Genomic DNA, 14,582 nt, shown 5'->3' with positions numbered 1-14,582 from the left:
TCTGCAAATTTAAACTCTACTCCCAGGGGCCCTCTCCTGCAGGAGAGTTTAGCCCTGCCTTCTGAATCCAGGCACCCAGCCAATTCTTTGGTTATTTATCCCAAACATGCTATCGTATACCCTTGACCGAAGAACGGTACACTCCTTCTATCTGGGATGGTCGTCCTCTTCCACCGAGCGCGCAGCTTCGGGAGGGACGCACATGGAGCGGTGAGGGAGGAAGGGGACATCCGCCTAGCCAGCCAGATCAGCCGAATCAACCCTGGCGATCAATGGGGTGACAGATGTCGCAGCCAGATCGCCCTCACATCTGATTGTGGAGCCCTGATAAAGTTCGGGAATGGATCTTTGAAAAAGATGCCTTTTTGGACTCCACAAAGATAAAAAACTCGGGGTTTTCCTACTGGCTTCCCCGAGTAAAAGCAGTCAAAATCTGTGCCAACTACTTGGTGGAGATCACTGATCCCACCCTTCGGAGAGCTTTCACTATGGCACGGTCTCAAACATTGCCAACTGCATATCTGACCGGTAGATTCACAAAAACCCCAGTAGAACATCGTTTATGTCCTTGCCTTATGAAAACTAAAGAGGATCTTACACATTACCTCCTCTATTGCCCCATCTACTCGGGCTTTAGAGACGCATTGCTGCAAATTATACCCAACTCTATAACCAATCCTGAAGATAGAGTAAAATTCTTGTTAGTTGATGCAAACCCACGTATTACCCATGTGGTAGCGGTTTTTGTGATGAAGGCCATGAAAGCCAGGGAAAGATTTATGGATGACAATGTAAAGACCCCTTCATCGTCTGTTTAACTCGTTGCTTGTTTTCCCTCTCTTTCTATTTTGTGGGATGAAGGTATTTGTTGGCATAGTATCTAATGAATTTTAATATTTTTAACTATTGTTGTGTTGATGTTTGTGTACAGGCATGGTCCTCACAATAAACGGATTTGTTGTTGTTGTATCCCAAACATGTGAGTCCCAGGGATTCTATTTTTCCTCCCACATTAACATCAAAAACCAGTTTGAAAAGGATAAAAATGGATTATTAATTTACAGTGTTTATATACCACTTTTCAAGTGGACCTCACATAAGATTAGTGCAACAAGCAGCATCAGTGAAGGGGGTGGAAGTAGGATTTACCGTCACAGCAAGATGGTACCCAGAAGTCCCTTTGGTGGCAGTTGAGGGAGTTGGATGGTGACCATTCCTCAAACATCTTTCTTCTCCTCTGAAGGAGGTCCTTGTGTTGACAAGACATTAAAGGGGAAAATACTGTGCCCTAAAAATCCAAAAGTGGTGGTGAAATCGTAGTAGAAGTAGTGTAATAATGATGACGACGATGTTGCTAAGAAAAAGAAGCTTTATATTCCATAGCTAATGTCTCAATTGAAAAAGTGATGAAGGAAGAGATAATAAAAGATCACCAAGAGAAGCAGAAGAAAGGACATTTAAAAAGAGGAAATGATTGTTGGATCATGACAAAGAGTTGCAAAAAGACAGATGAGAAATTGGCAGACAAAATGAGTTTGTTTTGCAAAGAAATGCAGTGCGCAAAACACTGAAGAGGGGAATGGAGAAGAAGGAGAAGGAAGGTTACAGAAAAAGTTACAGTGAGAACAGTAAGCACAAGAGGATTATGAAAAAATTAAATGAGAAAAAAATCTGATATCTTTAGCCAGAGAGCAGAAGCAGTGCTATTTTTCTAGAAAAATAGGTGCCGGAACTCTTATAATAGCAATGGGGCCCATCTGAGATATGCCATAGAATCATAGAATCATAGAGTTGGAAGAGACCACAAGGGCCATCGAGTCCAACCCCCTGCCAAGCAGGAAACAAAAGCCTGCCATCCGAAAGCTCAGTGTCAGGATCTCCCGGGAGTAGAACCAGTAACCATCTGATTCAAAGACTTGTACCTAACATGGTGAGCTACCGGGACTACATAACTGAGTTCCTCCTGAAAAAAGAGCCCTGGGCAGAAGTAAAGCAAAATTAAAGTACTGGCACCTTTTTTTCTGGGAGAAAAGCACTGCCTCTTCAGCTGGAACTCTGGGTATTGTAGCTCGGTGAGGGGAATAGAGTCCTCCTCAAACCTCTCAGCACCCTTAGTTCCCACTATTCTTAGGAAGAAGTCGTGGCTCTTTAAAGTGATATGATGCTGCTTAAAATGTATAGTGCAGATGCGGCCATAGTTTGTAAACGTTTGGGTTTATTGAGACGGAACCTGTTGCTGCACCCCGCCCCGCCCCCCCGCCCCATTGCCCCAGCGTGCATTCAGTGTCAGTGCCTGTGGCTGCATATGGAAGGATCTCTCTCAAGACTCATTCTGCACTGGGTGACTCAATGCTAGTGATTGGCTTCTGAAACGGGAAAAGCCATGATTTGCTGGGAGCATGGCAACTGAGCAAATTGCCTTTGCATCCTCTTTCTGAGCACTCTTTCATTTTTCCTTGGAAGCCATTTGGGTTGACTTGACATGGAATTTAGAGTGTGTTGGCACAGACTAGGCATGGAACAGGACCCGGGTGCCTTTGTGCTTGGCATACAAATGCCTTTATAAACCCGTTACCTGTTCTTGCCATTCACAAAGAATTTACAAACTAATTCCAACCTACTCAAAACACTGATTTTTTTTTAAAAAAATCTTTAATTGCCCTATCCACATTCATTTTAATTGTATAAAACTGTAAAATTCTATAGGAGTGAAATTGTTGTTTTCTTTCTAATACAAAATGATACTAGATTTTAATTGCAACCTTTCTATTCCAGTCATATAATTTCACTCTGGATTTTGCTTTGTTAGAAAACAAAGGTCATAGAAACTTTGACAGCACCTGCTTAATAAGACTGCCTATTATTTTTGTACAATTTTTAAAAAGAACTTTGCATAAGTATTTTGTCATATGACTTTTTGGTAAGGTTAAATCTTTTTTTCAAGTGCAAATAAATGGTGTGAAAAATAGGTGGTCATCAATATGCATGGGAATGTATTCCATCTCATGTCAGGACTAACAACTTTCACTCATTCAAAAGAATCTTCATTACTATTTAGCTAAAAACAATAATTTTCACATAATTAACAACTTTTCTTTCACTCACCAGTTATTGGAAAACTACAGAAGGGCAAGAGCACTGAACTCAGTTTTGCAAGACAGATGGAAAAGGAAAACTCTCTTTCCATAAATATTTGGTGTTTTTTTCATTTTCTTCACCAACTGATAGCATATCATCCCAATCACAATTCCCCTGGGTTTAAGAGTGAGTCCATAAGTGACAGTAGAGGCCAATTCAGGATCCAAACATCCTTCCACAGTGGGGGACATAGGTTTTCAGGCAGGGGTTGATCACAGTGAGGGATTGCCAAGAATGCCTGCCTCTTAGTGTGTTTCTCCCTTTTGTCCTGAGTTCGAGCATCTTCAAAACCCATGACAACTTTGGTAAAGGCTGTTCTCTACTTACAACCATAATCTGTTCCGGAGGTCTGGTCATAACTAGAAACGTACATAAGGAGATGCACACTTTTCTATAGAAAGTAATGGAAAAGTAAATTGATCCGTCCTAGACGTTGAAAAACACCCCCTAAAACAGCAATTTAATATGGATTTTATTGTCGTAATGAGACCATAGATCCACAAAATGAAGGCAACAATCAATGTACTGTACTATAAAATAAATAAGACAGTATTGTAGATGCAATGAGGGTGAGTGGGCTTACCTGGCTACAAGCTGGGGGTGGGGCAATAAAGAGCTGATTCACTTCGGCCGGGGTCACTTTTTTTTCTTGCCAGGCCAGGGGTTTGGGGCTGCAGTGCGCCCTGCCGTGCCTCTTGGAGGTGGCACCTCTTCCACAGCTTTGGGGGTTGGGATGGGGGTCCTCTCCTCGGCGGCAGAGGCCTCAGCGCTGCTCTGCAGCCAGTGGGGTGAGCTCCAGCAAACCGGAGGCTTCTCCCTGGTGGTGGAGGCCCCAGCACTGCCCCACAGCCAGCCGGGCAAGCTCCGGGCTGCTGGCAAGGCCTCTGTTCATATCTAAAGGAAAGTTCATAAGTCAAAGCACCTACTGCACGTTGTAATGGGAATCGTACGTAAGTAGAGCCGTACGTAAGTCGAGGCTCCACTGTATAATAGCTTTGTAAACAAGCCTTTTGGTTTCCCTATGAATGTCCCGGTCCTCAGACACTCTGCACTTCAGTCGGGAGAAAGCTGCACTCACAGAGCTCAAAAGATGCTGGATTTCGGCATCAATGTTGGCCCTTGTGGAAAGATAATTGCCTAGGTAGGAGAAGTGATTGACATTTTCCAACATTACACCATTGAGTTGGATTTGTGGTGCTGTAGAGGGGTTGTTTTCTGCTTGTTGGTGCAGCACTTTGGTTTTTTGGATGTTGAGTGATAGGCCAAGCTTTTCGTAAGCTTCTGCAAAGATATTTAGGATGGTTTGGAGCTCATCCTCTGAGCGTGCGCACACTACGTTGTCATCAGCATACTGAAGCTCTATGGCAGAAGTTACAGTAACCTTATTCTTTGCTTTCAGCCTGCTCAGATTGAACAGCTTTCCATCTGTTCGATATATGATTTCTACTCCAGTGAGGAGTTTCCCTTCGACAAAGTGTAAGATCATGGCAATGAAAATAATGAATAGAGTTGGGGCTATAACACAACTCTGTTTAACACCTGATCCCACTGTGAATGGTTCACTTTGAGAGCCATTGTTATCTGTGATTGTTGCTGTCATATTATCATGGAGGAGCCGAATGATGTTCACTAATTTATCTGGGCAGCCAATTTTTAGAAGGGCAGTCCACAGGGCATTACGATTTACAGTGTCGAAGGCCTTAGTCAGGTCAATAAATGCCATATACAGGGATTAGTTTTGCCCTCTACATTTTTATACCTTTGCCCATGCTATCTTCCAATAAAAGAATAGCAATAACAATAATAAATAAATAAATTGTTTGTACCCTGCCCATCTGACTGGGTCGCCCCAGCCACTCTGGGCGGCTTCCAACATATATATGTAAAAACATAATAAAGCATTAAACATTTAAAAATCTTCCATAAGCAGGGCTGCCTTCAGATATCTTCTTTTTTAAAATAAAAAAATAGTTTTTATTGATTTTTACATTTTTATCTTTATCACAACAACATCATCTCAGATATAAACCCAAACCCAAATACCCCCTCCCCACTACAACTTCCCTCAAATTCTTCTTCTGGTTTGTTGCTTAATACTTTCCCTACTTTTGGTTGCCTTCAGATATCTTCTAAAAGTCAGATAGTTGTTTATCTCCTAGTCATCTGATGGGAGGGCTTTCCACAGGGTTAAGGTGCCACTACCGAAAAGGCCCTTTGCCTGGTTTCCTGTAACTTCACATCTCACAGTGAGGGAACTGCCAGAAGGCCCTTGGCGCTGGATCTCAGTGTCTGGGCTGAATGGTGGGGGTGGAGATGCTCCTTCAGGTATACAGGGCTGAAGCCATTTAGGGCATGGGTAGGCAACCTAAGACCCAGGGGCCAGATGCGGCCCAATTGCCTTCTCAGTCTGGCCCACGGACGGTCTGGGAATCAGCGTGCCTTTACAAGAGTAGAATGTGTGCTTTTATTTAAAATGCATCTCTGGGTTATTTGTGGGGCACAGGAATTTGTTCATTCCCCCCCCCCTTCAAAATATAGTCCAGCCCCCCATAAGGTCTGAGGGACAGTGGACTGGCCCCCTGCTGAAAAGTTTGCTGACCCCTCATTTAGGGCTTTAAAAGTCAGCCCCAGGACTTTGAATTGTGCTCGGAAATGTACTGTTTGTAGCAAACACAGAGATTTTTATGTGCTACATTGCTCCTCTATACCCAGATCCTTAATGTTAAATTAATGAAATGTTAATGCTAGTAATGGTTATATTAAACTTTACCTTTGCTGTAATATAAGCATTCATCCATACTTACCTTTTGCCTTGCACTTTTGAGGAACAGGTCCACGCTTTCCTGGTCCGTGTCTGAGGGTTGGTTATTTATTTATTGCTCCTCTGCTTTCCCCAGGAAAACCTAATCTTTACTGCTGAATCAGAGCAAACAGTCATTGTGGTTTTCCGCAGTATTTCCCAAATATGATGCTGCCTGCAGTGTCTGTGAGCCAGGCCTTCGCGCAGCTTGCCAGAATATGCCTTTCCAGACATGTTGAATGGGCCACTTTCAGGTGATGGGGGGGGGGGGTTTCCCCCCCTTATTGGGCAATAAAATTTTAATCAATTGTTTTCTCAGTACATCCTCCATTCCAGTAAACCGTTGTATAATTAATTTTAACACAATTGATTATTTGTCACCCTCATTGCACATTTGATTAGCACCCCGATTAATTCATTACACATTTGATTGGCACCCCCTATTACTTCATTACACAATCCATTTTGATATCGTTTCATAAACACCCCTCTCCCGATTAATTCATTAGCTGTGGGAGTTTTAATTTTAACTCATTTGATGAATTATAGCCCTATCAATCAACTGCTGATTGATAGGTTGCTATGATTAATTTGCAATTCATGATGAATTCATTGGCCATTGGCAATCAGTTATTGATTTCTATATTTTGATAATCAGTGGGCAATTGATAATTAATTGGCAATTCATTAATTATCAATTGATTGGCAGTAGCCACTTGATTATTGCTGGTTCCTTAGCAGTTCCAATGACCGCATGAACGCAGGAGAGGGCCTTCTTGGTGGCTGCTTCTAGTCTGGAGCTCCCTCCTTAGAGAAGTCCGTCTGGCTCCCCCTTGTCCTTCTGCTGGCAGGTAAATACTTTTTTGTTCCAACAGGCTTTTGGGAACTGACTTTTAAATCTTGTGCTGTTTTTATTGCAATTATTTATATGGTTTTAATAGACTGGAGGGAGAAAAAGAGTTTAATAGTTGTACCTATTTTAACTGTAAACTGCCCCGAGTCCTTTCAGGGGAAATAGATATAACATAACCACAATATAAATAGATATAACATAACCACAATAGCAACAACTTGTATGCTGTTGTCAGAGGTTGGTGGGATGAAGGGGGAAGAGGGAGTTTGGGGTGGGAGGTGCTGCAGCCTTTTGCCCTAACGACAAGTCTCCGCCGGCTCCTTCTAAGGTTCTTCATAATGAGCAGCACTCACTGTATTTCCAGCTCTGGCTTCCCATGTCTTCCACCTCCATACTCTCTCTGCCTGGATTCAGGCACAGCGGCAAACAACAGCCCCAGCCAAGTCCCCATAGTGCATCTGCATGCAAGAGCCTTTGTTGCCCAGGAATCCTTGGCACAGGCACGCTTCCTCTTTAGGGAAAGGTGTTGCACTCTAAGTGTTTGCTGTAGAAAACAGTAGCTTATCGCAAGTGTGACGGTTGCAAGCACGATGGTGCAAAGTGTCCCACAAACAAAATTAATTCAAGTGTCGGTTCACAAAATCCGGTGCCAGCCATCAATCAAGTACAGGAAAAAGGTGCTGAGAGATCAAGCAAGGTAAACCATGTAGAAATGAGGTCAAAGTGTGGGGTATCAAGTGTGTGAACATAAATGCATGCCAGGAATGTATTTGGGGCAGGGACCAGTGTGCATTGGCCATCTGAGCACCTCTAATTTTCTTTTTCTTTCCTTTTTATCACTAAGTTTTTTCTATGTTCCCTCAAGCAATCTTAGCAAAATGTTGGATTTTCATGGAAAATAGTCAAAATTAGTGAGACACCCAAACTTTTTCAGATTTATATGATATGACTTTTATCTACCTTTTCTTTACATAAAAGTAGTAGTAATAATAACGACATTAATATCCCACATTTTCTGCCCAGAGCTCAAAGTGATGTACATGGTTGACCCTCTCCCTACTTATTCCCCACAACAACCCTGTGAGGTCGGGAAGGCGGAGAGGCACTGACTGTCCCCAGGTCACCCAGTGCCCCCATGGCTCCTTGGGGAGGAAGGGCTCAGTGAAGTTAAGGCTTTATTCAAAGACATCAAAACAGCTCTGATCCTCCTTCCCTTGAGGGCTCCCACCACTCCTCTGTATCCCGCCAGTCCATGACACAGAGTGTAAATTAGTAAAGGAACTAATAGCACCACCTTTTGGAAATTGACTTACAGGTTGCAATGGAGGCACCATTATCTGTGGCCTCCATCTGAGCAGTTCCAGAAGGACACCATGGTCAGCTTACTTCATTGACCAGAGCTTCTCTGGAAACCAAGGAGCCTCCTGGGTAGAATCTACACTGGTCAGTTATAACATTAAAAATGCATTAAATGCATTATAAAAATGTGACACCAGAGGGTGGTGTAGAGCAGCAATCCATCGGCAATGAGAAATTGCATTGAGAGCTATATTACATATTTTTTACAGCATTTTTATAGATTAGTGTAGATCCAGCCCTGGACTCCCCATGGCCAGAGAGTGAGTGTAGGAGCGATCACGTCTAGGCAATCATTTTAGGTGAATGCTATAAGATTTTCTTGTTTAGCTATCTCTCCGTGGCCCAGGGGAGCACAAAGTGGAAGTATTTTCAGTCTGTGGCATTTCACATCACAGTGAATATTTTCTTCTCTTATATAACATTGGCCTGGTTTTTTGAAGTATTGTGTCTATTCCAGTCCCTCAAATTCAGATGAGATTAAAATCTAAATGAATTAAGTAAAGCCACATAATGTAAAGTGATGCATATTTTTCATGGATAGAGAACGAAAGTGGTTGTAAGTTCAGTGAGATCAGATGGCAAATCCTGTTTGAAGGCATTCTGTAGGGAAAGATATCAATTGTGCTTAAATATTTTATAACATTTGGCTGAGAGAAAATTCATGTGATCCTGATGCCCGCTTGAAGCTCAAGGATGGGATTTCTTCCCCTTTCTGATAACAAGCTGTCTGAACCTAGATGCTATAGATAGAGCTAACAGAGGGGAGGAATCCAGTGTCTAAAGGTACCATGTATCTAAAACTCTGCTTTGTTTCCTCAAATTCTAATCTGGAATGTAGAGATCTAACACAGAGCAGCCATATTCAGAGTCATACCCTGATCTGTATATGGTAGAGAAAGAAAGAACAGGCATTTTAAAGGGAGTATTCCACCTTGTGAAATCTGTTTTCTAATTAGTGTATCATTTATATGCTAAATGAAGTGCAATATATCATTTAAGTGCTACAAATAAGTAAAGCTCAATACCAGATACTTACTAATAGTAGCATGTGCCAAGAATTAGTGGCTTGTAAATGAAAGAAAAGATGGATGAAATGCCAGCAAGCAGACGAAGAAGCCACTTTGCTATACATTAGCCACTGCTTTTGAGAAGATGAATGAACTGTATGGACACAAAAATCCACGGTTATTTATATATCTGTTGTTTTCCAGTGCCTGCTTAAACACACACATATATACATTCAGGCATATACAAGTAGTAAATTTAGAAACATTCCGTAGTGGAACATCACAAACTTGAAAACTATTTAATTTTTTTAACTATTTGTTGAAAACTTCTACCTCTCACATGCACAAATATATAATATGTCCCTTTAGAACAGTTACCTTCCTTAAGTTTTATCATTATATTATTTTTTAATTCTTCTTTTTTCTATTAAGAGTTTGGTTTGGTGATTTTGTTGTTGTTGTTTTTAGCACTTTGGTTAAGGGTGAAAACATTTCCATAGGAAAATAAACATTGTACCAGGAGAGGGGGGGGGGGAGAGAGGACACAGCAGAGGTATGCTTGCATTTCTTCCAAAGATCCTCCTTGCCTTTCGGTATTTGAAGCAAGAGAGTGTCTATTTCAGGCTGATGCATCATATTCACACCGTGGATATCCTGTATGTTTCCAGTAGCATATCAAGAGACTTCACCCCATTACTCCTTCATCCTTTTTGCCTTCTTTCCCAAACATTTCTATCATCATTATTCTTTCTGCACATATCCTCATTTTCCCCCCCTCCTGCTCCCAACACCATAATTGGTTGCTTTGTTCATGCTCAAAAATGCAGATATCCACAATGCCACTTTTAAATGCATATTTTATCTATTCTCTTTTTTTCAAACAAACAAAGAGAAAACGATCCAGGTTATGATCAAATGACAGCCTCACTTGTGATTGGGCCATGGAACAGTTGCTTTGCTTATTATCTTACACACACACACACACACACACCCTGCGCTACGAGTTATGTTCCTTCACCTTGTGCTTAGAAATAAAAATGTGGCTTTTGCAGGTGGGGGACAAACAACCCAGCCAATAATATTTTTGCAATTTACAACTTGTCGTCTCCTCTGACAGCAGAGAGTGGCTTCTGTCCTTTTCCCGAACTCATTTCGGTAGCAGCAAACCCATAGATGGAATTCCCACTATCGTAATCGGAGACCAATTGCTGGTACAATCTTACTTGTTTGTCTACCATGTTTTGACAGATCATGTCAGGTATGGTTCAGTCCAGAACATATCAGATGAGCCATTCACAAGTGAAGGTGATATTTTGTTGTTGGAGGCAGGAGGGTATTCAAGAGTGCATTCCTGAGGTGGTAGAACAACTTCATGACAAATAAACAGCACTGAAAATCAAGTATGATAAGCTCAGTTTTTAAAACACATATTATAGGTTGTTGGGCTATTGCTGGTAAGTTTTGGGCAGCTTCTGGTTTCTATTTTAAAAGCAAAAAAACAATGGGTTGGACCTAGACAGGCAGATCAATTCAAACTTCATGAATCAAGAAAAATATGTTGTTGTTGTTGTTGTTTAGTTGTTTAGTCGTGTCTGACTCTTTGTGACCCCCTGGACCAGAGCATGCCAGGCACTCCTGTCTTCCACTGCCTCCCGCAGTTTGGTCAGACTCATGTTTATAGCTTCGAGGACACTGTCCAGCCATCTCGTCCTCTGTCATCCCCTTCTCCTTGTGCCCTCCATCTTTCCCAACATCAGGGTCTTTTCCAGGGAGTCTTCTCTTCTCAGGAGGTGGCTAAAGTATTGGAGCCTCATCTTCAGGATCTGTCCTTCCAGTGAGCACTCAGGGCTGATTTCCTTCAGAATGGAAAGGAAAATATACCTGGGAGTAAATTATTCCAGTGTAACCTAATTAAAACTTTATTCAGGAACATCAAGAAGCATGGGTACCCCCCACAAAAAAATTACAATTGGGAAATAATTGGATTATATGATGTGTATTGTTATAATTTGGATTAATTGGTTTGATATGTTTAATTTGGTAAATGGAAACTTAATAAAAAAAATAAATTAAACTTTATTCAGGAACAGGGCTGCTGCCAGCCAAGCCAACTGGAACCAGACAGAGGAGAAACAAAATGGAATTTGATGTGTACTACCCTCCCAGTGCAACTTTTGCAGGGCTGCTAGGTTGCAAGCTGAGCTGAGTTGGGAATAGGCCTAAGTCTCCCCGTGCCCTGTCCCATCCCAATAGCCCAGGAATGAGGGACTGCAGGGGAAATCCATACCAGAAGATTTTTGTATTCATTTGTACAATTATTCCTCCTGGCTCATTGGCACATCCTAAAAGGTTAAACCCTTTGGGACTTTCCAATAATGAATGGTGCTGCCCCTGTCCACTGCCCTGACAGGTGACCTAGCATTTCCCACACCATGCAAACAGTGACTTCTGAAACAGGTGTGCGGAATTTAGATATTAGGTTAGGCATCATGTAGCCACCAAGGGCTTAAAGGGTTTAAAGTACAGTGGTGCCTCGCAAGACGAAATTAATTCGTTCCGCAAGTTTCTTTGTCTTGCGGTTTTTTCGTCTTGCGATGCACGGTTTCCCATAGGAATGCATTGAAAATCAATTAATGCGTTCCTAGGGAAACCGCCTTCAGACCAGGTCCGGGGACAGTCTGTCCCCGGACCTCTTCTGAAGGCTGGGGGGGGGGACAAGGGCTTTTCTTCCCACCCCCAGCATTTTAAAAAACCCCGGGACAGCGGAGGACTTCTCCGCTGTCCGGGCGATCTTAAAATGCTGGCGGGTGGCATTTTAAAATCGCCCCGGGACAGCGGAGGACTTCTCCGCTGTCCGGGGCGATTTAAAAGCCCCTGGGAAGGCAGGCAGGGGGGACAAAGACTTTCGCCCCCCGCCCGCCTTCAGAAGGTGTTCCCGCCCCCCCGCCCGGCTTCGCAGCAGTGCTACAAAGCCCGGTGGCTGGGGCAGGTGTTCCCGCCCCCCCACCCCGCTTCGGAGCAGCGGGAGATCGCTTCTCCCCACCGCCCCTTGCTTTAAAAGAGGTCCGGGGGCGGTGGGAAGCGCTTCCCGCTGCCCCCGGACCTCTTTTGAAGCAAGGGGCGGTGGGGAGAAGCGATCTCCCCGCCGCCCCTTGCTTCAAAAGAGAAGACCCGCTGTCCCCGGGGCAAGCTTCGTTTTGCGAAGCAAGCCCATAGGGAAATTCGTCTTGCGAGGCAACTCGAAAACAAAAAAACCTTTCGTTTTGCGAGTTTTTCGTCTCGCGAGGCGTTCGTCTTGTGGGGTACCACTGTATTTAAATCTCCTAGATGGGGTTGGAGCTTTGAGCTGCAGGTCAACATGGAGAAATCTACAGCAAGACTGGCCCCAGTAACGCAGATGCCAGAACTGTTGATCTGTGCCTCCCACTTCCCACTAAGTCTGCTCCCAGCCGGCTCTTTTCCAAACAATCTTAAACTCCATTGGGGAAGCTGCCCCCCCCCCGCCCCCTGTTCTCTGTGCTCTTTGCTGTGCTACATGCAAAGCTCTCCAAGATTTGGAGACAAGGCAGTGGGGGGTGGGGTGGGACCAGAAGGCTCCTGTGAATCTGTTGCAGCCTCAGCCCCCACCTCCCCATTTAAAATGTAATTCTTAATAAAGTGGAAAAATTATTTGGGGAGATAGCTGTCTCTATTTTACTTGGTATGTGTATTCTTTAGCTCTTACTCATCCACTCTTGTTACAGCAACTACAAGTTGCTCTACTTTTGTACTTCAGGACTCTTAGCAGCTCCAAAATAATTCCCTGATTCTGTGCCAGCTGATCCCATAGAGGTGGAATTTGGATCTTGTTCTTGCAACCATGACCACTAATCAGCATAGGAAACATCATCTGAGAATAGAATCCAGAGACTGCAGAGATCTTGGCACACTGCTATGAAGCACCACTATACCAGGCACCCCAGAAGGTAAAGGGGAGTCCTTTCTCTTTCCCTTGTCATGGCTTGACATTGGAGAGGGGCAGTGAAACACAAACACCTCTCCTTCCCTGTCCTTCTGACCCACCAGAAGCCTGGTAAAAGGCATGGGAGGATGGTGGCAGCTGGTGCCCCTTGGGACTGGTAGAGGAGCTGTCAGGGAGGCCAACTCCTTCTCTTCCCCGTGGAGTGCCCAAAGGGCAGCACTGGGACGGAGGAGGAGGAAGCCAACCGTCACACATGCCCCCCCCCCCGGACTCACTGTAAGAAAGAAGGCAGGCAGGTGGGGTGGCTGGTGAGATTTGTGGGGCAGTGCCCCATTCACCCTAATGAACCAGCCCCCACTGTGTGGAAGCTGAGAAAAGGAGTGGCTTCTGGGTACATAGGGGCTGGGAAGGAGGGAATAAGTTGATCTATTTCCTCATTTTTTGTTGTTGGGGAGAAGGAAGAAGCTCAACTTATTTCTCAGTGGGGCCCATGTCAGTTGGGGAAAATTTGCCCATATGTAGAAAAAACAGGTTGACTCAGGCCACATGGTGTGATAATGGCTTCTTAAATCACATGGCTCACACCAGATTGACAGAAGTTTACTACAGTCACTAGTTGGTATCGGGAATTCAACGGCTTCTCCTCAAGCTTAGGAGTTACGAGCATCCTCACCCCCCCTCAGAGTGCCTTGGAGTTTGCTTTCAAGGCTTCTCCACAGGCCTGCTGCTGCTGCTGCTGCTACTTTGGTGGCAGTCACAAGAACACAGAAGAAGAGCCTTATTTTTGGAGCTGCTGCTAGAACAAGTTGCACTGCGGCCAGAACTGCTTCTGCATAGCAAAGAACAGGCTCAGGCTTTTAAAGCAGCATAGAGTTCATTGTCCTTTAGGATCGGATATGGTATACAGGATAGCCAATAGTAAGCAGAATTCTGTAAACTCTGTGCTTTCCTTTGTGTGTGTGATTTGTTAGAAAGTTTGCTTTAACCAAGCTACTAGGACTTTCATGAGATCATTCCATCCCTCAACCTAAACTGTTGATTTTTCAAGGGAATTGTAATAAAAATGTGCATTCTTAACTAAATGATAGTCTGTACTATGCAAATAATAATGAGTCTGCCTTGCAAGTAATTCTTGCCTCTGTTCAAAAATTACCCAGGGAATAAAATTTAAAGAGAGAGAAAAGGGCTAAATGAGAAAAGCAAAAACTCCCATTTTTGTTAGAAGCAAATGAAACTGATATTGAAAAAGTTTTCCATTCCTCCCCAGAACTGACAGACTAGCACAGTTCTCCCAGAATGACCAAGTTCAGGATCCAGCAGTGTGGCCTAAGCCTGTAGAAGAACATGGATTTGTCTAGCAGGGACACCACTGAGTGGATTTGGCAGTGGGGTGTGATACTTCCAGGAATCCTCTGTATCCTCCTCCCTATCACAGGCAGACTGGCCACCTGGACGCCATCTTGA

The 14,582-nt window shown here is 43.6% G+C and overlaps 1 long non-coding RNA gene across 1 annotated transcript; it reads left to right on the top strand.

Moving 5' to 3' along the window:
• Positions 1–5,735: 5,735 nt before the first annotated feature.
• LOC309531761 lies at positions 5,736–14,175 on the top strand. Its single transcript, XR_014219433.1, has 4 exons — positions 5,736–6,192; positions 6,677–6,789; positions 12,901–13,564; positions 13,802–14,175. It is a non-coding gene; the product is annotated as an uncharacterized lncRNA (long non-coding RNA).
• Positions 14,176–14,582: the final 407 nt, after the last annotated feature.

This window comes from Podarcis vaucheri, assembly GCF_965113315.1.
Source record: "Podarcis vaucheri genome assembly, chromosome: 4".
NCBI lineage: Eukaryota > Metazoa > Chordata > Lepidosauria > Squamata > Lacertidae > Podarcis > Podarcis vaucheri.
Note: the sequence above shows the minus strand (reverse complement) of the source record. Positions and strands in the feature narration are given on the sequence as shown.